Source organism: Pinus tabuliformis, chromosome J, assembly GCF_031772625.1.
Source record: "Pinus tabuliformis cultivar Carrire ecotype Pingquan chromosome J, CPIR1, whole genome shotgun sequence".
Lineage (NCBI taxonomy): Eukaryota > Viridiplantae > Streptophyta > Pinopsida > Pinales > Pinaceae > Pinus > Pinus tabuliformis.
The window spans coordinates 1,025,380,365-1,025,403,976 of NC_142295.1; the positions used below are offsets into that span (position 1 = coordinate 1,025,380,365).

General features: G+C 41.8%; 1 protein-coding gene across 1 annotated transcript in view; it reads right to left on the bottom strand.

The window, feature by feature from the left end:
- LOC149230352 (CBL-interacting serine/threonine-protein kinase 24-like) overlaps positions 1-23,612 on the bottom strand; it is a 57,807-nt gene that overhangs the window by 15,549 nt on the left and 18,646 nt on the right.

The following is a 23,612-nucleotide window of genomic DNA, read 5'->3' on the forward strand; positions in this document are numbered from 1 at the left end:
TACAGAGGCAGCATCTAGACTTGAGCATAAGAACTTTTCAATGGATAGCCGAATTGAAAAGGGACAATATGGGCCGCAGGCTTGCAGGTATCGGCAGCGATTTCACCCCTTTTTCTCCTGTTTTTTTCTAGTTTCTATGGGGTTTTCAATAACTGCTTTTTTCTCATGGAATTGTGTTAAAATTGGCAACTAGGGACAATTCCACTTTGGACAGCTCCTTTGGGAAACATAATTGCAGCATTGTATTCCTCTTTTCGAGAGGACCAAAATCAATCTAAAGATCATCAAATTTGGACAAGTAGAAGTGGGATTTTGAATTTAAATTATCAAGGTTGGCCTTATCTCTAAGTCAGCTCAATAAGTCCAAAAGACACGTCTCTTCAACCCCATCGACTAGTATTTATTGAGGTGCCCTCAACCTCATTTCACACATCCATATCTCATTATTCTCTCTGCAATAGCCGCAGAAGAAGAAGATATCCAGCGAACGTTACTAAGGAATTTCTTTTGGGCAGAACTCCTCAGGCAGGAGGCCAAGGTCAGTATGGAGAAACTCTGGACTTATCTGTGGCTCATTTGTCATCAACTTCAGGACCGAGCTAGAGGCAGCTTGAGGCAAGGAGGGCGAGCATAATCTTGGGTGCAGATTTGTTGTAAAAAGAAGCCGCAGGCCTAGGGTTATTTAGGGCTGCTTCTACTGTGATTAAGTGCGGCTTTCTTATCAGAACAGGCCGATAGACTGAAGGTGAGTTTGAGGTCTATTTTCATGTGTTCTTATACAGAGCTACATCAGTTGGTTGGATGCACTTGTGGAGAGCCTTAATAGCCTAATTTAAGTCCTCTTCCTCAGCCGCTGTCAAGGAGAGAAGGCCACAGTAAAATCAGAGGTCATTACTCTTGTTTGTAGGCAGTTTCAAGATTCTGTTGGTTCTGAGCAGCTGGCAAGAGGCCAAGGTCATGAGTTGGGCCGCTGGAAATGCTACTACAGCAGTCCACTGTTGGAAGCATTTGTGGAGAGTCTTAATAGCCTAATTTAAGTCCTCTTCCTCAGCCGCTGTCAAGGAAAGAAGGCTGCAGTAAAATCAGTGGTCATTACTCTTGTTTGTAGGCAGTTTCATGATTCTGTTCATTCTGAGCAGCTGTAGTGTGCCTCAACAAGAAGCCTCAAGTCCTTGTTCATTGTTGGATGCCTGGAAGAGGTCAGCTATGGGATCAGCTCAGTGAGAAGGATGATCAGTAACTTCTTGGATGCCTGGAAGAGGTCAGCTATGGGAGCAGCTCATTGAGAAGGATGATCAGTAACTTCTCAGAACCCTAACAAGGCTGTAAGCTCTGCCGACCTTACAGAACAGAGTTTTGGCAAGGCTATTTTGATTCATATTATTGTACTCTCTCGCTCTGCTGATCATATGATAATAATAAGAAGAAGAATTGATCAAGGGTTTTCCCCATTTTGGGATTTTTCCCTGGCTTGAGCCATATCATTGTGTTCCCTTGTCTTGGCTTGTCTTCTGCAATTACATTTAATGTTCTTTCGTTAGCTACTGTCATATGGTGATGTTAAAGTGATTGCTTATGGTCAAATAGAATTGATAATGGGCTAATGAAGTAACTAACCTAAGGAAAGAACATGTTAACTTAAAATTAACAAATTGCTAGGGAGATATGAGTGTTTTTTCAGCCATACACGTTTATTTTAGTGGAGAAGCTTTCCCAACGGTGCCCAATGTCCTTCAGTGAAGAGGGTTTTCCTTCCTCAAATTACTTTAGGACTGTAGATCTATAGTGAGGTAAACTACTAAATTTTAATATTTAAAATTTATTTTTCAAATGCTTTATATTTTGAATCTTCATTCAATTTTTATAGATGCTAGTTTTTAATTTTTTTTCCAACAACAAAAAAATTGCTCCTTATGTTCAAAGTTCAATCATTACATTGAAGAAAAAATGCTGAAGCATTTGGACCATATGTGGAAATATGGTGAACCTGAGGGGGGCTTCGGTAGACATTTTGAATTGCAAGTTGTGTGGGAAGCATATGCTAGGGGGCATCAACCAATTGAAATACCCCCTGGAGAAAATTCTAAGACAAAATATAGAACTTTTCCCAAATGCAAGTCTAGAAATCATTCGTAAGGCCATCAAATCATTGCAAGATAAAGATGAAGCCAAAGATAATAGGGCAGCTATGAGAAGTCAAATTGCAAGGGGAGGAGTGGGGACAAGTGAGAGTGCTTCTTCAGCGTCACCTTCCACATCCACAGTGCCCAACCCCTCAGCTGCCTCATCATTTTTTGTTCCTGGAACCACACCAGGTGCACAACCTTCTATTAGGTCAACACTTAAAAAAAAGAAAGGAAAAGGAAAAAACTGACACGCTGGTGGGTAGGTGGTTTCTATGGAATGACATTCATTTCAACATTGCCAAGAACAATCCATTCTACCATCCTATGTTTGATGTTGTTGATATTATTGGCCCAAGGTACATAGCCCCGTCCTATGATGAGTTGGGGGCCTATTCTTCAAAATGAAAAGGTTGTTTACACTGCTAGATTGGAGGAGTTGAAGGCATCATGGGAACACACTAGATGCACTGTTATGTTCGATGGTTGGACTGATTAGAAGGGTAGGACCAATGTTGCAAGAAGCATCACCACCCCCCCCCAAACAGATCAGAAGTCGGAACCCTATACCACAAACAAAACCACGCACCCAAATTTCAAAACCACACTTTGCTTGGAAAATCACAGTTCTTGGAGCTATGGAAACCATGACGGTTCTGTCTATGGTTCCACGGGCCACCCCACGATTTCGGAATGGTTCCATCACAGTTTCCACCCAATTCTGAAAAGAACACGCAAAGCTCCACGAGGCTCTTTTTTTCTTTTGCTTAACTTGTGGTTTAAGTGGGGCCTAGGGTGAGTTAAGGGTGAGTTTAGAGAAAGGGGGGATAAAGTGGCGGTGGGGCCAAGTGGACAATTTCGTAAGCATTATTATTTGGTCATGTTGACAATTGCTAACTTGCTAGACAAGTTATTGGAATGTTTTATCTTCTAAATGCCTACTTTCTATTATATAATTAAAATTTTGATACTTTATGTTGAAATTTGGCAGCTCAAGGAGAAATTCCCTCCTTTGGGAAGCTTTCCTCACCCTAAGAAGTCCCTACTAGCCCTTGGAAGAATTTAATTTGAACATGCGAAAATTATTATTTTAATGTTGGACCATGTCACATCAAAATGTTGGAGCTGATAAATTATGGTATGTTCTATGCTTAGAGAAGTTTACTTCTTTTCTTCTTGTTAGCCAATGATTAGTAATCACATATACATTAAGTAAAGTGCAGATAGAACATTAAACGATCGACAAAAAAAGGCCAAGACGAGAGACACAAGATGTGGTGGCTAGCAAGGGACAAACCCTAATGCGAGGAAACCCTTTGATCAAATCTTCTTTTATCTTTAATAGTTCAGCAGAGAGAAATAGTACAAAATCATAATTCTGTAATTTTATATCAGCAGCAGCAAACCCTAGATCAACAAAGTCAAACTTAGTCAAACGAGATGAAATTGACCTCCAATATGCTTGGTCAATTTCCCAGTCATCTAGTCCTCGAACAGCCTGAAGAAGCAGCCCATAAACAGCCCCAAAAACACAATCAAACTGTTGTTGACTGAAGTCAACCTGCTGCCCCAAACTAGGGCAGTCAACGTTGGTCAAACTAGAGGTCAGATTGCCTCGGTTTGCATGCCAAAATCTGCGGCCTGCCTAGGAGAGGCAGCCACACCAAAACTGCACTCTTGAATGGTCAACGCTTGGTCAACGCTGGTCAAAGAGATGACCTGCAGCTTCTACGTCTTCCTTGCCCTATTGCATCCTCCTTCCCACGTGTGAGCTGCTCCTTGTGTAACCCAAAGCTAAGGGAAGAGAGAGAAGAATGAGTGAGATGAGATGAGTTGATAATGAATCAACCTCACCTGTACTTATATGATTTGCTGGGCATGTGTGCCACACATTTAGCTGTTGGTCGACCTTGACAATTTGTCAAGTAAATACAATCAAAATTCATATTGGCCCACAGGGCTTTGGATTGACGGTGATTGGGTGCACTGTTAAGGCACTCCTTGCGATAGCTCACTGGTTCAAATCCCCTGTGGGTGCTTACCTACCAAAAAAATAAATTCATATCTCCATAAATACTTGTCGGAATCAGATGATCTTTAGATCAATCCTACACCTCTTGAGTCCTTGACAAGAGGAATCTAGCAAAAATATCAGCTGCCATAAATAAGATGACCCACATGGAGTTTGGCCCTAGTTGCCAATTTTAACACTCCCTCTCAACTAGGGAGAACTCCATCTGCTAATATGTCTGACCGTCAGTACTGTTCCAGCCAATGTTTTAAGACTCCGACTCCGACTCCAACTCGGCCGAGGATCGACTCCGACTCTGTGACTCCGAAACGGTAATGACTCGGCCGGCTCGATTTCAATGACTCGGTCATTGTAAAAAATACATTAAATATTTATTTTTTTTATAAAAAAACATAATTTTAAAGATTTTAAACATAATTTTAGAGATTTTCATTCATGTTTCCAAACACACCTACAACTGGAGTCCTTGCTGGCTGTGACACTGAGGATGGTGGATTGGGATCTACATTCAACTGAACAGCATGTTCAAGTTCAATTGATGTCTCGAATCCTCGATATCTAAATCTAAATCAAGATCCTCATCAATATCAAACTCTGCTGGACGACTCTCCACTACCCAATCTCATGTTGGATCAATGTCTTCCAACACAATGGGATCTGAATCAGGTCTTTTGTTCAGCAAATGGTTTCATCTGAGCCGGAGGTTGTATTGGACATAAACTAGATCATTTAACCGTTTTTGATCCAAACAGTTTCTCTTCTTTGTGTTACTTGGGAGCAAGAGTGAAAATGGGAGCGGGAGCGACATTTTCAGAAGCTCCTGGTTTGGGAGCGAATCCCAGAGGAGTTCGACAACCAATGTCACTAACATCAAGGTACATAGAGGGATTGGTGCTCTTGATTAAATAAGAGTTCCATACCCTAATACATGACAAAATTCAATGGAAACAATGCAATCCTCCAATCCTGAAATCCTAAAAAACTGATAAGTCTGCTGGATTTTGAATGAAATCTAAAATTCTACTTTCTCCATATGAAATCCAATGAGGCCGAAACCACTCTCAAACATCCTGAGTCATTTCATGGTAATGTTAAAAATTTAAGTAAAAGGATGAAAATGAAGATTAAGGAGAATGTCACTTTTACTTTAAGAATTTAACATTACCATGAAATTTGAATAGCATATCAATAGTAGAGAGCATTTGAGTGTGTTAAATAGGGTTTGGGAGGGGGAATGGACCCCAAATGACATTTATCAAATTCATATAACACCTTGGAATCCAAACCAATCAGAAATCACCTTAAAAATCCATTAAAAAAATATTAAATTGATGTTTAACGTGTTCTGGGCTGCCTTTTTGTGACTCGGCCGAGTCATAACAGAAACGGCCGAGTTGGCCGAGTCATGGCTGACTCGGCCAAACGTACTGTTTCAAAGGCCGAGTCATGGCTGAGGGTATCGGCTCGGATCAACTCGGCCGTTTCGGTATCGAAACGGCCGTTTTTTAAAACAATGGTTCCAGCCATCAAATGCACTACCCGGCTCTGCTCTGTTGAAATATGAAGAAGAAGAGATGATCGAGGATGTATCATACCATCCTCCACTGATCCGAAGTCAGTCTTAGAATGTGTCAACCACTCTCACTGATCCCAAATCAATGGAGGTCATCCTAGCATAGGGAGTACAGTAGATACAACGATGCATCCATAGATAGTACTACTAATGGTCCCTAACCCCATTTCCCTACTCATTGATCAGATGAGAGGTACTTCCCATGAGTCCCACACTGCATGGGTAGGATGCCTCGACAGGAGAACTAATCATCCTGTCCACAGGAGAACGAATCATCCTGTCCAACAGTCGCCACAGGAGAACTAATCATCCTGGCCCACAGTCACCATGGGAGAACTAATCTTCCTGGACCACAGGAGAACTAATCATCCTATCCCACAGTCGCCACGGGGTGTCACAGGGGAAGGTTGAATCTTTCACCCTGTACATAGTGCACCACCAGGGGATGGTGAGTCGCCCTGTGAACGCATGTCACTCCAAGAAGTACCTCGCGACCCCCTGGAGCTCCCAGAGCTCAATATATGCATGATACACGACCGTCATAAGAGGGTCTCTCAACGACACCAAGTTGTTCTCGAAAAGTCAAGAATTTGACCTTTCCTAGGGGCTTCGTCAAAATGTCGGCGCCCTGTTCATCTGTACCAATATGTTGGAGCCTTATTTCTCCCCAATGTACCATAACCCGGATATAGTGGTACCTGATATCGATGTGCTTAGAGCAATCATGAAATACGGGATTCTCTGATAAACGAATCCCGCTCTGGTTGTCACACAGGATCATGGTAGTATCCAATGTGAATCCAAACAGCTCACTAAAGAGCTTCTGCAACCAGACTGCCTCACAAGAGGCCATACTAGCAGCAATGTATTCTACCTCAGCAATGCTCAAAGCCACCGACTTCTGCTCCCTGCTCATCTAGGATATCGAGACAGATCACAAAGAGAAACAGCACCTGGAAATGCTCTTTCGGTCCACCATACTGCTTGCCCAATCAGCATTGATATATCCATGTAGTCTCACATCTCCAGCAGTGTATCTCAAACCATGTGTGATTATGCCACGAAGATATCTCAACAGATTCTTGGCACCAATCCAATGTGTTGTGAGGCTCAACCATATGTTGACTCAACGTGTTGACTGCAAAGCATATATCCGGACGGGAGTTCACCAAGAACATCAATGCTCCGATGAGTTGATGATACTCGGTAGCATTTTGTAAAACAGGTCCGGTAGCACTACCGCTTAACTTCTTGAAGTCAAGCTCCATTGAGGTAGTCACGGGCTTGCAATCTACCATACCGGACCTTTCCAATATCTTCACCACATATTTTCGTTGAGATAGGAAAATCTCCCCTGGTTTCTGCCAGGCTTCCAGTCCTAGGAAATAATGCATCAGTCCTAGGTCCTTCATCTCAAACTTAGAAGCGTTAGAAAGAGGTCGTCAACGTACAACACCAATATGAGAGATTTGTCATCTTCAACCTTAAAGTAAAGGTTAGGGTCGGCTTCACTCCTAGTGAATCCCAGCTTCATCAGGTAGCTATCGATCCTCTCATACCACGCTCGGGGTGCCTGCTTCAACCCATAGAGGGCTTTCTTCAACCTGCACACGTGAGATTCCCGATCATGAATCTCAAATCCTTCGGGTTGTTCCACATAGACTTCCTCTTTGATCGAACCATGCAAGAACGCGGTCTTGACATCCATCTGATGTAGGTTCCATCCTTGCAAAGCAGCAAGGGCTATGATCGAGCGGATGGTGGTATATCGGGCAATAGGTGCAAATATCTCGTCATAGTCTATACCTTCCTTCTGAGAGAAGCCACGAGCGACAAAACGAGCCTTATACTTTTCAGCACTTCCATCAACTGCATGCTTTATCTTGTAAAGCCATTTCGAAGTGACAACTGCTTTGTCCTGGGGTCTGGGGACCACATCCCAGACATCGTTTTTCATGATGGACTCATATTCCTTAGTCATAGCATCCTTCCATACTTGATGCTTGACAGCCTCTGCAAATGATGAAGGCTCATTTTGGATGATCGTGCTCATGATGGTCAAGTATTCCTGATACCTGGCCAACTTCTTACTTTCTCGAAAAGTCCCTCTGGATGCAATGTGTCTTTCAGCATCATCAAGTGTCCCCCTAAGCCATGAAGGCCTTTTCTTAGAAGAGGAAGGCTCTTGCGAAGGGGGATCAATAGGATCCATACGTTCTTCCACATCGGGCATCGTCTCATCTTCCTTTTCCTCAGTTCCCTGGTTTCAACTTCTTTAGATCCCCTTTGAGTAGGAAGATTGTCAACTTTGCTAAGAGCAATATCTTCGTCAAAGGTGACATCATGGCTAATCTCGATTTCCCTTTGACTAGCCACATAGATTCTATAACCCTTAGTATTTTCGCTATAACCCACGAAGATTCCTTTCTTTCCAGATGCAGCCAACTTATTCCTTTTCTCCTTCGGCACATGAAAATATACAAGACTTCCAAAAATTCTAAAATGAGATACGTCAGGTTTCTTATCAGTGAACATCTCTTCGGGAACCTTAGAACCCAATGCTTGATGAGGGCATTGGTTTTGCACATATACGGCGGTATTCGCAGCTTCGGCCCATAGAAACTTCGAAAGTCTTTAATCATGAAGCATAGCACAGACAACTTCCACAATAGTACAATTATTCCTTTCCGCCACACCATTTTGCTCAGGAGTATATGGTGTTGTAGTCTCCCTCTTAATGCCAGCCTCTTTGCAAAAGTCGTGGAACTCATTGGATTCATACTCAGTCCCATTATCAGTCCTTAAGATCTTGATCTTCTTTTCGGTCTGATTCTCGATTAAGGCTTTGAAGTGACAAAACCAAGTGAACACTTCATCCTTATTTTTCAAGAAGTATATCCAAGTCTTGCAAGAATAATCATCTGTAAAAGTGAAGTAATATAAATATCCTCCCAAGGAGTTCACAGGCATCATACCAAATATGTTTGAGTGAACCAACTGCAATATATCGGAGGTCTTGCTTTGGCTTGAGGGGAATGGTCCCCTTTTAAGCTTCCCTTTAGCACATCCAAGACATACACCTTCTTTCTCTACTCGGAACTCAGGCATCCCTATCACCATTTGTCTTGCATTGGGTAGAGCTTTATAATGAAGGTGAGCAAACCTCCGATGCCATAGTTCGAACTGAAGTGATGTGTCACAAGACATGACACCCAACGGACTTCCTCCGACCTGATATAATGAATCGACTCGAAACCCAAGAGTGAAAGCTTCTTTAAAATTCTTTTTCCATACACGTACCTTGCCATCGATGAAGGTCACCTTGTAGCCTTTGTCTTCCATTGCCGAAACGAACACCAAGTTCTTTTTTAGATCAGGTACATATAGGACTTCTTGCAAATGAATTGTATTACCCTGATTCAATTGAAGAGTGACATTCCCTACGCCTTTCACGGGATATTTTGCATTGTCCCCAAGAACAATTTCCAGGTTGGTCTCCTTCTCTATCAGATTAGAGAGAGCTTCTTTGTAACCAGTGAAGTGCCTTGAGGCACCACTATCAATAAGTCAATTTCCCAGCGAGTTCGGGGGAGCAGTAGTAGAGAGGGCCGTTGGTAGACAATATTCATCTTGTTTATTGTTAACAACGTTAGATTCATACGTTGAGTTTCTTGCCTTCTTGAAGGGTTGTCCTCTTCCTTGATTTCCAGGAATTCTTTTACCTCTGCCATTGGACCTGCCATTCCTTTGGTTGCCTTGAGAGTGATTTTGGTTATCGTCATGGTGTGAGTCCCTTTTATCAGGGCACTCCCTCGCATAGTGGCCCACTTTGTTGCAATTGTAACATCGTCCTTTTCTTCCACCCTTCAATCCAGCCTTTCCTTTGGATTTAGCCCCAGAATTGTTTCTTCTTTTAGCATGAGAAGAAAAGGCAGAGGGATTGCCTTTAAGTGCCGACATTTCTTTCTCTTCCATCCTTATTTCTTCTTGAATACATCTAGCCATCAAATCCTCAAATCCTGGGATGACATTATTGTTGAGAAGAGTAGTCCTAAAAATATACCATTCAGGTGGCAGTCCTCCAAGAGTTGTGATAGTCATTTCCCTGTCAGGAACTACTTCCCCAATAGATAGGAGATCATTCTTGATCTCGATGATCCTTAAGAAATATGCTTGCATACTCTCATCTTTGCCCTTCTTAATTTCCTTCAGCTTATTTCTAGGGAACAAAACTTGATTTGCATCATTAACTTTAAATAAACTCACCAGTCTATCGTAGATTTCCTTGGAGGTGGTCAGCAGCTCGGAGACATAGGCCACCAGGTGCTTGAAGATAGAGTCCCAGATGATCTTCTTTGCTTTGACTTCTCCCTTGGTCCACTTGCTTCTGGCAGCAGTGGATGCATTTGATGGAGGCGCAACAATATTGCCTCTCACATGGTCCAACACTTCCTGATCTTCTAAAGTCAGATCAAGAGACATCTTCCATCCGTGATAGTCAGACTTCTCATGGAGCTTGTCTTCAGCGGGGAAGAGTGTTGAGGATCCCATGAAGTTTTTAGGATAGCCTTGCCAACCTTCGGTGATTGCTCTTGCTTGGGCTTTGTCTTCACCTCGGCTCTGATACCATGTTAAATTATGGTATGTTCTATGCTTAGAGCAGTTTACTTCTTTTCTTCTTATTAGCCACTGATTCGCAATCACATATACATTAAGTAAAGTGCAGATAGATAATTAAACGATCAACAAAAACAAGCCAAGACAAGAGACACAAGATGTGGCAACTAGCCAGGGACAAACCCCAATGCGAGGAAACCCTTTGATCAAATCTTCTTTTATCTTCAATAGTTCAGCAGAGAGAAATAGTACAAAATCAAAATTCTATAATTTTATATCAGCAACAGCAAACCCTAGATCAGCATAGTCAAACTTAGTCAAACGAGATGAAATTGACCTCCAATATGCTTGGTCAATTTCCCAATCATCTAGTCCTCGAACAGCTTGAAGAAGCAGCCCATAAACAACGCCAAAAACACAGTCAAAATCCTGTTAACCAAAGTCAACCTGCTGCCCCAAACTAGGGCATTCAACACTGCTCAAACCAGAGGTCAAATTGCCTCGATTTGCGTGCCAAAATCTGCAGCCTACCTAGGAGAGGCAGCCACACCAAAACCCCACTCTTGAATGGTCAACATTGGCCAAAGAGATGACCTACAGCTTCTGCATCTTTCTTTTTGCATCTTCCTTGTCCTACTGCGTCCTCCTCCTTCCCACGTGTGAGCTGCTCCTTGTGTAACCAAAAGCTAAGGAGAGAGAGAGAAGAATGAGTGAGACGAGATGAGTTGATAATGAATCAACCTCACCTGTACTTGTATGATTTGTTGGGCATGTGTGCCACATATTTAGCTATTGGCCGACCTTGATAATTTGTCAAGTAAATACAATTAAATTCATATCTCCATAAATACTTGTCGGAATCGGATGATCTTTAGATCAATCCTACACCTCTCGACAAGAGGAATCTAGGAAAAATATCAGCTGCCATAAATAAGATGACCCACATGGAGTTTGGCCCTAGTTGCCAATTTTAACAGGAGCAAATTCCACCCCCATAATCTCATATAAACAGACATCACTTGGATTCATCTCATCACAAATTCATCGTTCTTCATTTGGTTCGAATAGCTTTGAAAATTGTAGGTCCAAGCTCATGTGCAAAGAGGAGAGGGAGTGTTTTGTTGACTACATTGACTTTTCATTTGGCACCTTTCAACCAGCATTGACTTTTGGCTTTTTAGACTTGGTTTGATTTGGGATTTGGATATGTTCTTGGAGGTCAAATTCAAAGGGAGAGAAGGCCGAGATTTTCTAGGCACTTTGACCATAGTTGACCGCAGATCTAAAGCAAGTTTGACCGTAGGTTGACTTGGTGTGTTGACCAACTTTGAAGTCGAATTTTGTGACTGTTTTAACCAAGTTTGACTAAGGGAAGGAGACCGAATTCTTTGCTGCCTTGACCGAACTTTTTTGGAGGACTTTGACCATTGACCGTTTACCAGTTAGGGAAACATTAACTACTATTGATTTTGCCCAAAAATTGCATATTTGACTTTTGACCTCATTTGATTGGATATTGGAATGGTGTTTGGAATAGTCAAGGCTTTCACCTTTGACTCATTGTTGATGTACTTGGACTATGTATCTCTCTATTGAACATTTGATGACAATCTAACAGAAGAAGAATTTGGAAAGGGTTTTTCCCTGGTCTTTGACCAAATCTTATGTCTCTATTGTTCTTGGTTGTCTTCTATTGTGCATATAGTTTATTGTTTTATCTACACTTGCTCGTTGTCATTGGATAATTGATTGTTATTGGAAGAAGAATTGTTATAAGTGATTGTTACAGCATAGAACAGTGGAAAATTAACATCGTACAGAGTTGAGGTGAAAACAAGCCCAAGGAGACAAGAGCAATCATCCCATTGAAGGAATCTTATTTTTGAAGATGCACATTAGACTTGGTCAAGATGTCTAGCTCATTCTTCAAGATTGAAGAGAAGTTGAATGACTTATCTAAATATCTATTTGAAGAACCAGGTTGGATGTGACCTTGTGTTAAAATTGGCAACTAGGGCCAAACTCCATGTGGGTCATCTTATTAATGGCAGCTGATATTTTTCTTGGATCTCTCTCGTCGAGAGGTGTAGGATTGATCTAAAGATCATCCGATTCCGATAAGTATTCATGGAGATATGAATTTATTTGTGTTATGGGACAATTCGTCAAGGTCGGCCAGCAACCAAATAAACCCCACATGTGCTCAATGTTTTAGTATAAATAGAGGTGCCTTGAAAATCATTTGGACACACTCACTTGGGATCTCTTCCTCTCTACTTGTCTTTGGGTTTTAGTAGGAGGAGAGATCCTAAGGGATAACGCTACCCTAATGGAGATCTATGCTGCCCTAATGAAGAAGCCCTAAACGCACGAAGGAAGGGAGATCTAGCATGGTGAAGGAGGCCTAACAGCAAACCCTAATGCAGTCCTATTATGCCCTAATATATACGCTGTCCTGAAAGGGTTTTAGACAGCCTTAGACGCAGCAAAAGGGATACCCTAACAGCAATAAGGAGCCTCCCATTCGCTGCCCTAACCTGCCCTCATACGCTGTCCAAAGGAGCCCTTATACGCTGCCCTAACCTGCCCTCATACACTGTCCAAAGGAGCCCTTATACGCTGCCCTAAAGAGATTTGGCCGCAGTCAAAGGAGAGCTCTAGCAGCATTAAGGAGGAGATAATCCGCAGTCCAATAAAGGTGCCCTAGCCACAGCATTTGAATTGCAGATTTGGTGCGGATTCTCTGTGGAAGAAGGCTGCAGCTCTAAGCAGCTAGGAAGGTGCTTAAGGGCAGATTTATGGGCAGTGTATGTATGTTTTCTTAGTCAAATCAGGCCGCAGCAAATCAGAGGTAAGTTGAAGTATTTATGTGTGGGTTATCTATGTCACACGACCACTGAATAGGGCTGTTGCTACAGCTGCATGGGAGGACCTTTTTGTGAGGGCCGAAAGGCTATTTGAGGCTCTCTCTCTAGGCCACATGCCCAGGACAAAGCGCAGTAGGACAGAGGTTCTTCCTTATTGTCTGGGGCTATTTTATGTTGCTAGTTGGTACAGGTTGGCTGTAGGATACGTGGAGGAGGAGCCTCATACTCTACAGCAGATTTGGATGACTATCATTGGACAGCAAATCCTTGATGTAGCAAATCCGAGATCTGTAGGGTGCCTTGAGGTGATTGGGACAGCTAGTACATGGCAGCAAGGTACATCATGTCTGATTGGGACAGCTAGTACATGGTGCAGCAATAGGACAGCAATGAAGCTTGGTGAAGCATGGACAGCAGCAGCATGGTAAAGCATGGACAGCTGCAAGCATGGTGATGCATGGAGCAACAATGAAGCTTGATGGAGCAAGTAAATGAGACAGCAGTACAGCATGATGCAATACATGGACAGCAGTACATGAAACAATAGATGGGACAGCTAGTACATGGTACAGCAAAGTGCAGTATGGTACATGGGACAGCAGTGGCAGCATAAGGTGCAACATGATGATGTGTACAACATGGTCATGAGGTCCAGCAATGTGGTGATGGGTGCAGCATGGTGCAGCACGGTGAGGTGCAGCATGATGACAAGATGTAGCACAATGAAAGGTGAAGGAGTCACCTTGGAGAATCAGTTGAAGCAGCATGTCTTCAACTGATCTCATGTAGAGATGATTTATTCTTTTATCTAGAAAGTCTAAGAGTTGACTTCTGTTGTAAATGTACTCTGTGTGTGTGTGTGCGCGCGCGCTAAACTAATGAAGAACATATAAGAAGAATTGATCAAGGGTTTCCCCACATTGGAGTTTGTCCCTGACTAGCGCGACATCTTGTGTCCTCTTGTCTTGGCTTGTCTTCTGCAATTTATGTTTATGTTCTATCTGCAGTTTACTTTAATGCTGATGTGATTGGTAATCTGGAAAAAATATTGAGCTAACTGTGAAAATTGAATTAAATTGCTCTTAGCATAGAACATACCTAAAATTTAACACATTGGATGAGAACAATGTCTTGGAGGTCAAAGCTAAGAAAATTATCACTGATTCATTAAGAGACCATTTGATTACTTATATTTCAAAGTTGAAAAAGTCCAAGGAAATGTATGATAAGTTGGTTGGGATGTATGAAGTCAACAACTTGAGCCACATCCTTTCTTTGAAGAATCAACTCAAGGATATTAAGTTGAACAAGGGAGAGACTATGCAGTCATACTTCATGAGGATATCCCAACTCATGGATCAATTGTTATTTATTGGAGAAGTTACATCTAATAGAGAGTTGGTACTCATTGCACTTGGAGGTCTTCCTCCGATTTGGGAGACATTTATCACAACTACAAGCAACAATGACAAGTTCCCTTCATTTGATGAACTAGTAGGCAAGTGGACTGAAGAGGAGACCAAGATGATTTCTAGAGGGTGAATTCAAAAGCATGAAGAAGGAGAACCCTCTGCGTTTGTTGCTCAAGACAAGAAAGGTTTAGGAAGAGAAGGACCATCTAACTCAAGAAAGCCTGCTCCAACATCCATGGACTCTAATAGAAGAACAAAAATGGACAAAGACCTATCACATATTTAATGTTTCAATTGCCATAAGTGACATCACCATGCCCGAGATTGCCCAAAGAAGAATGATGCTCCTAGACCCTACAGCAATAATCATGACTACAACAACAACAGATCTAGTTATAGAATAACTTAATAAGAAGAGATGTTCTTGCTGATCATGATGAATGCCACTATCCTCAAAAGAGATCAAGGATCTTAAGATATGAAAATAATGCAGCTGCTACACAGTTATAATATTTTCTTATTTCTGCTCTTTCTAGTTCCTCTCCTCTGAATTCGTTTGATAGCTAGTTGGTAGATAGTGGGGCCTCTAGACACTTCACTAGTTATCGTGAAGTCCTCTCAAACCTGGTTGAGAGGGAGACAAATTTGAAGATCATTCTTGGGGACAATTCTACCTATCTTGTGAAGGGCTTTGGTTCTGTTTCATTTCATTTGGATTATGGTGAGAGTCGAGACTATACTTCTATAGGATGTTCTATATGTGTCGGAATTGAAAAAGAATCTAGTGCCTATATTTGCCTTAGAGGACAAAGGAATGAAGGTTGCTTTTATAAATGGATGCCTTCACTTTGGGATCAAGAATCGAAGACCTGTCTAAAGTTAATGGAGGACCAATCCAAGCATTAGTTCATGATAGCAATAATCAATGTGAATTGTGGCACCGAAGATTCGCTCACCTTCACTATGATGCCTTGCCCAAGGCGACGAAGATAGTTTCTGGAATGCTTGAAGTTCAAGCAAGTCATGATGGAGTGTGTCCAGGATGTTCTAGTGGAAAAAAGACGAGGGGACCATCCCCTTCTAGTAGACACAAGACCAATGGAATTCTACAACCCATTCATTATGATCTATGTGGACCCATGTCAGTGACATCTCTTGATGGCTACCTACTATGTCACAGGGTTCGCCAAACTTGAAGGTTCAGGTTCGAAATTCGGCGAACCTCAAAAAAAATTTGAAATTCGTTCAGGTTCGCCGAACCTGAAATTCGAACCTGAAGTCGAACCTAATCGAACTCGAACCTGAACGCGAATTTAATCAAATTTTTTTAAGGTTCGATTTAGGGTTCGCCGGTTTTTTTGACGGTTTTATTTGGCTGTTTATGAAAAAAACCAGGGGCCGCATACCGCTTTTCTGCAACGCTTCCCGCCAAATATTTCTTTATAAACGATGGCTCTCTAACGTTTTGGCACAAGCTGTCGGGAGTATTGAGTGAGCGTTTGTATTGAGCAGGCTGCAGAGCTGTGTATTTGCTAACAGTCTTTTGTCATACCTCGTGGGCCAATTTGGCCTGTGTTTTATATCTATGCTGCAAATGCCAAAATTGACCAAAAAAATCTGGCTGGAAAGGAGCCAAAAAATGACCTCATTAAACTACTGCGTTTAAATTTATCAATTTTGAAAGCAACATCACCACATTAGCTTGACAGACGGCCTTTCCAACACTGCACAGGGTATTTTTGTGTGAAATCAAAACAAATCACTATTGTTATAGGTATCCAACCACCATTCCAGGTAGAAATTGCCAAAATCCACAACTATCACAAATTTTTGCCCTCGAGAATGGTAAAATCCAAACTAGGAATGCTTCTCCAAAGTGTTAAATGTCAAATCCAACAAAAAAGAGTCAAAAAAGAAACCTGCTACTATCAGTTTTCAACCACCAAATTTCCAACACATACAAATGGTCTTCAGAACGTACTGTTTTGGTTTCAGGTTTCTGTTAGTATTTAAACATTAAAACGATGTGATTTTTTAAAAGATTACTAGTATTTGACATTCATTTAAATTTTGAAGACTGAAAATTATGTCATTTCTTTTTGCAAACTACTATTGTGTATGTTTACATTTACGAGATGTTAGAATGATTACATTATTCATATATGTTTACTAATAAGAATTTGTATTCATGTGTTTATGGATGGATTTTGAATTTTCTATTATTTTGTCATATATAGATATATATATAAATATATATATATTGAAAAATATGTAATATGTATAGTCGAACCTAATGTCGAACCTCATTCCAACCTGATCAGAAAATTCGAATTCGAATCGAACTTAATCGTTGTCGAACTCGAATTCGAACAAAAACTGTGTGACATTGGCAACCTATACTATATAATCTTTGTGGATGACTTCTCTCGCAAAACTTGGATATTCTTCTTGAAGCACAAGGACAAGGAATTTGATATGTTCAAGGACTTCAAGGCACTGATAGAAAATCAATGATGGTGGAGAATTCATTTCAAATGAGTTCATTGTCTTTTGTAAGAATGCAGAAATCAAGAAGGAGACCATTGTACCTAACAACCCCAAAAAAATGGAGTAGTTGAAAGATAGAACAGGACAATCATCGAAGTTACCCGAGCTATGTTGCACGATCAAAAGTTGCCAAAGTTTCTATGGGGTGAAGTTGCTAACACAATGGTCTATGTCCAAAACAGGACTCCTCATCAAACCTTAGGTGACAGGACTCTCGACGAAGTAGGTGTAAAGCCCGATGTTGGACACTTGACGATTTTTCACTACCCCATTTACTTTCATGTGTCAAAAGACAATAGGAACAAGCTGGAAGATTCACGGAAGAAAGGTACATTTGTTGGCTATTGTGAAAATTCTAAAGCTTATAGAATATATGTACCTAGTAAAAGAAATATAGAGTTTAGCAAAGATGTGACATTTGATGAAGATGTTGTCCTTGGGAAAGCAAGGGATACTCCTCCCCCTGCCAATGTTGAGAAAAAGGATGATGCCATGGATATTCTAGAAGGCCCTTTTGTGCCTGGGCCTAAGTATGATCTTGCTAATGATCCCATGGAACCCATGAACTGTTTGGATCCCCTCCATGTGATCCTCCTGCCAAGAAGAGACCATTTTGGCTTTGAGATACCTTACAAGATGCCGAGAGACAAGCTCATGCTAGAGGGAGCTTCAAGGAAAGCAAGAAGCCATGTCAATATCAGGGATATATTATGGCTATGAGCAACATCATATAGGATGAACCACACACCTTTGAAGAAGCAGTGAAAGGACAGGTATGGAAAGATGTTATGGCCGAGGAATATGAATCTATCATGAAGAACGATGTGTGGGAAGTGGTTTCGAGACCTAAAAGGAAGTCTGTTGTGACTTCTAAATGGTTGTACAAGATCAAGCATGGTGCAGATGGAAGTATCGAGAAATTTAAGGCGAGGTTCGTGGCTAGAGGTTTCTCCCAATAAGAGGGAGAAGACTATGACGACATTTTTTGTTAATTTTAGCCAAGATGGTATGTTCTATGCTTTAGAGCAATTTTACTTCAATTTCTTTAATAGCCCAGTATCAATATTCAGATTAGAAATCACATCAGTATGATAGTAAAATGCAGATAGAACATAAATATAAACAGTAGAAGACAAGCCAAGACAAGAGGACACAAGATGTGGCACCAGCCAGGGACAAACCCCAATGTGGGGAAACCCTTGATCAAATCTTCTTATAGTCTTCAATAGTTCAACAGAGAGAGATAGTACAATTTACAAATCTGATATTTTGTAACAGCAGTAAAAGAGCCCTAACCAGAAAAGTCAACACTGGTCAACAGGGCAGATTTGACCCTCAACAATTTGGTCAACTTCAGTCAACTTCGGCCTCCAAACAACAAGATGAATCAGCCCTCAGAACAGCCCAAAATAGTCCAGTCAAACAACAAACCCTGCGGTCATCCCTAGTTACAGTCAACGTTGGTCAAAGTGTCAAAAAATTCAGTCTTCTGACATTTCAGCCTCCTGAAATTTCAGACGTGTGGAGAGAGAGAGAGGCCCAGAAATCCGCACCCAATCAATGAGGAGAGAGAGAGAGAAGTGTGAAAATGAGTGTGTCCAAATGAGGCTAAGGAATCATGTATTTATAGCAAACATTGAGGATGAATAGACGTGACTATTGGGCTTCTGAGCCTAAATAAGTTTGTTGGCCGACCTTGATAATTTGTCCATAATCAAAATAAATTCATAACTTCATTTGTACATGTAGGAATCGGATGATCTCTAGATCAATCCTACACCTCTCGGAGAGAGGAATCCAAGAAAAATATCAGCTGTCCTAAATAAGATGACTAATGTGGAGTTTGGCCCTAGTTGGCAACTTTAACACTCCCTCCCAACTAAGGAGAACTCCATCTGCCAATCTGTACTATCTCTGCCATCAATGCACTACTCTGCACTGCTCTGCTGAACTATGAAGAAGAAGTGATCAAGAATGTATCATACCATTCTCTACTGATCAAAAGTCAGTCCCAAATAAAAGAGTGTCTCATACCTCTTACTGACCCGAAGTCAATTCCAATCAAAAGAGAATGTCTCATATCACACTTATTGACTCGAAGTCAGTTCCATTGATCCCAAATCAACATCGGTCATCCTAGCATAGGGAGTATGGTAACACGATGCGTCCATCGGTAGTACTATGGTCCCTATCCTCATTTCCCTACTCATTGGCCAGATGAGAGGTACTTCCCATAAGTCCCAGACTACATGGGTAGGATGTCTCAGCAGGCGAAGGATGAGCCACTCATCCTGCCTACATGTTGCCAAGGGGTATCACAGGGGAAGGTTGAACCCCTCACCCTGTACACAGCGAACCACTAGGGGGACGCTGAACCACTCACCCTATGGTTGCTCATCACTCCAAGAAGTACCCCAAGCCCCCCCAAAGCTCCCAGTGCTCAATGTCCATATCACACAGGACCCTCATAAGAGGATCTCTCCACGACTCCAAGTCGTTCTCGGAAGGCCAAGAACTTTACCTTCCCTAGGGGCTTTGTCAGAATATCGGTGACCTGCTCATCAATCCCAATGTGATGGAGCCTTATTGCTCCTCGTTGTACCATATCCTGGATAAAGTGGTATGTGATATCTATATGCTTAGAGCAATCATGAAACACGGGATTCTCTGATAATTGGATCCCACTTTGGTTGTCGCAGAGGATCACGGTGGTATCCAGCACACGTCCAAACAGCGCACTTAAGAGCTTTCTCAACCAAACAACTTCACAGGAGGCCATACTAGCAGTTATGTATTCGGCCTCAGCGGTGCTCAAGGCAACCGATTTCTGCTTCCTGCTCATCCAAGATATCGAAGCAGAACCCAAAGAAAAACAGCATCCAGAAGTGCTCTTGCGATCCACCACACTGCCAGCCCAATCAGCATCAGAATAACCATGCAACCTCACATCTCCGGTAGTGTATCTCAGTCCATGAGTGATTGTGCCCCGAAGATATCTCAGAAGATTCTTGGCACCAATCCAATGTATATGATGAGGCTCAACCATATATTAGCTCAATGTGTTAACTGCAAAACATATGTCCGGACGGGAGTTCACCAAGAACATCAATGCTCCTATGAGTTGACGATAATCAGAACCATTTCCCAATTCAAGTCCAACAGCACTACCACATAACTTCTTAAAGTTAAGTTCCATCGGGGTAGTCACAGGCTTGCAGTCCACCATCCCAAATATTTCCAATACCTTCACAACATATTTTCCTTGAGATAGGAAAATTTCTTCTGGCTTTTGCTAGACCTCCAACCCTAGAAAGTAGTGCATCGGTCCTAGGTCCATCTCAAATTCAAAAAACAATTCCCTCTTACATTTGTGAATGAAAGGGTCTGCACCTGTCAAATAGAGGTCGTCCACATAAAGTACCGGAATAAGAGGTTTATCATTTTCAGCCTTAAAGTAAAGGTTTGGAACGACTTCAATTCTAGTGAATCTCAACTTCATCAGATAGCTATCAACCCTCTCATACCAAGCCCGAGGTGCTTGCCTCAATCCATAGAGAGCTTTCTTCAACCTGCATACATGAGATTCTCGATCATGAACCTCAAGCCCCTCGAGTTGTTCCACAAGACTTCCTCTTTGATCGAACCATGCAAGAAAGCGGCCTTGACATCCATCTAATGTAGGTTCCATCCTTGCGAGGCAGCAAGGGCTATGATCAAGCGAATGGTGGTGTATCAAGCAACAGGTGCAAATATCACATCGTAATCTACACCTTCCTTTTGAGAGAAGCCTCGAGCAACAAAGCGAACCTTGAACTTTTATGCACTTCCATCAACTCCATGCTTGATTTTGTAGAGCCACTTAGACGTCACAACCGATTTGTCCTGGGGTCTAGGGACCACAGGGCAAACATCATTCATAGCATCCTTCCACACTTGTTGCTTCACGACTTCTTCAAATGATGAAGGCTCATTTTGAATGATAGTGTTCATGACAGTCAAGTATCCTTGATACTTGTTCAGCTTCTTGCTTTCACGGAAGGTCCCCCTTGGTGCAATATGTCTCTCAGCATCTTCGAGAGTCTCCCTAAGCCATGAGGGTCTCCTCTTGGAGGAGGAGGATCAATAGGATCCATAGGTTCATCAACATCTGGCATTGTTTCATCTTCTTTTGCACCCTGTTTTCCGGTGTCAGCTTCTTTGTCCTTCCTTGGGATAGGAAGGTTGTTGATCTTCCTGAGGGCCATATCTTCGTCGAAGGTGACATCATGACTTATCTCAACTTCCCTTTGACCAGCCACATAAATTCTATATCCCTTAGAATTTTCAGTATAGCCTATAAAGATTCCTTTCTTCCCAGATGCACCCAATTTGCTTCTTTTCTCTTTCAGCACATGAAAATATACGGGGCTTCCAAAAATTCTAAAATGAGAGACATTAAGTTTCTTACCAATGAACATTTCTTCGAGAGTCTTCGAGTCCAATGCTTGATGAGGGCATCGGTTTTGAACATACACAGTAGTATTTACAGCTTCAGTGCATAGGAACTTCGGAAGCCCTTGATCATGAAGCATCGCACAAACAGCTTCTACAATAGTGCTATTCTTCCATTCAGCCACACCATTCTGCTCAGGAGTGTATGGTGTTGTAGTCTCCCTCTTAATGCCAGCTTCTCTGCAATAATCTTGAAATTCATTGGATTCGTACTCGATCCCATTATCAGTCCTCAATATCTTGATTTTCTTCTCGGATTGGTTTTTAATAAAGGCTTTGAAGTTTCGGAACCAGGTGAACACTTCATCCTTCTTCTTCAAGAAGTAGATCCAGGTTTCACGAGAATAATCATCCGTAAAGGTGAGATAATATAAATATCCTCCCAAAGAGTTTATGGGCATCATACCAGATATGTCGAAGTGGATCAACTGCAATATGTTTATGGTCTTGCTATTACTTGAGGGGAATGGTCCCCTTGTAAGATTTCCTTCGGCACATCCTGGACATACACCTTCATGCTCACCTTTGAATTCGGGCATACCTGTCACCATCTGTCTCACATCGGATAGAGCCTTATAATGAAGATGGGCAAACCTTTGGTGCCATAGTTCAGATTGTAGAGATGTGTCGCAAGACATGGCTCCCAATGAACTTCCTTCAACTTGATACAAAGGTCAACCCTAAACCCAAGAGTAAAAGCATATTTAAAAATTATTTTCCAAACACATACCTTTCCATTGATAAAAGCCACATTGAATCCTTTATCTTCCATTGCCAAAATGGACACCTGGTTCTTCTTGAGATCGGTTACATATAGTACTTCTTGCAAATGAATAGTGTTACCTTGATTCAATTGAAGAGTAACATTCCCCTACTCCCTTCACGGGATAGGTGGCATCGTCTCCAAGGATGATCTCCAAGTTTGTCTCCTTTTCTATCAGATTAGAGAGGGCTTCCTTGTATCCAGTGAAGTGCCTTGAGGCACCACTATCAATCAGCCAATTTCCCAAAGTGTCTGGATGAGAGGCAGTGGAGAGGGATGATATAAGATAGTACTCTTTTTGCTTATTGTTAACAACACTGGATTCTTCATAACTGGAGTTCCTTGATCTCTTGGAGGGTCGACCATTTCCTTGATGTCCCGCATTTCTTTTTCCCTTGCCATTGGACCTGTCATTCCTTTGATCGTTGTTGTTGAAGTTACCCTTGGAATGATTGTGATCATCATCATGTGATGTGTCCCTTCTATTTGGACACTCCCTTGCATAGTGGTCAAACTTATTGCAAACAAAGCACCTGCCCTTCCTTCCTCCCTTAGATCCAAGCTTTCCATGGAAATGGCCTTTAGACCCTGCATTATTTCTCCTTTTGGCATGAGCAGAGAATGCAGTGGGGTTACTTATAATAGAAGGCATTTCTTGCTCCACCATTCTTGTTTCATCTTGAATGCATCTCAACATCAATTCTCCAAACCTTGGAATTCGATCATTGTTGAGTATAGTGGTTCTAAATACATACCACTCAGGTGGGAGTCCTCCAAGGGTGTTGAGAGTAAGTTCCTTGTCAGAAATGACTTCTCCAATCGAAAGTAGATCATTCTTGATCTTAGTGATCCTTAAGAAGTAGGATTGAATATCCTCGTCCTTCCCCTTCTTAATATCTTTCAACTTATTCTTGAGAAATAGAATTTGATTAGCGTTACTAACCTTGAACATGTTGATCAGCCTGTCGTAGATCTCCTTGGAAATCTTCAATTCGGAGATGTAGGCCACCAGACGCTTGTCAATGGAATCCCTGATAATCTTCTTTGCTTTAACTTCAGTGTTGTTGCACTTGGTCTTCACAGCAGCCGGTGCATTTGAAGGAGGCTCAGAGATTTTACCCTGCACATAATCCATCACTTCTTGTCCTTCCAAGGTCAAATCAAGAGACATCTTCCATCCATGATAG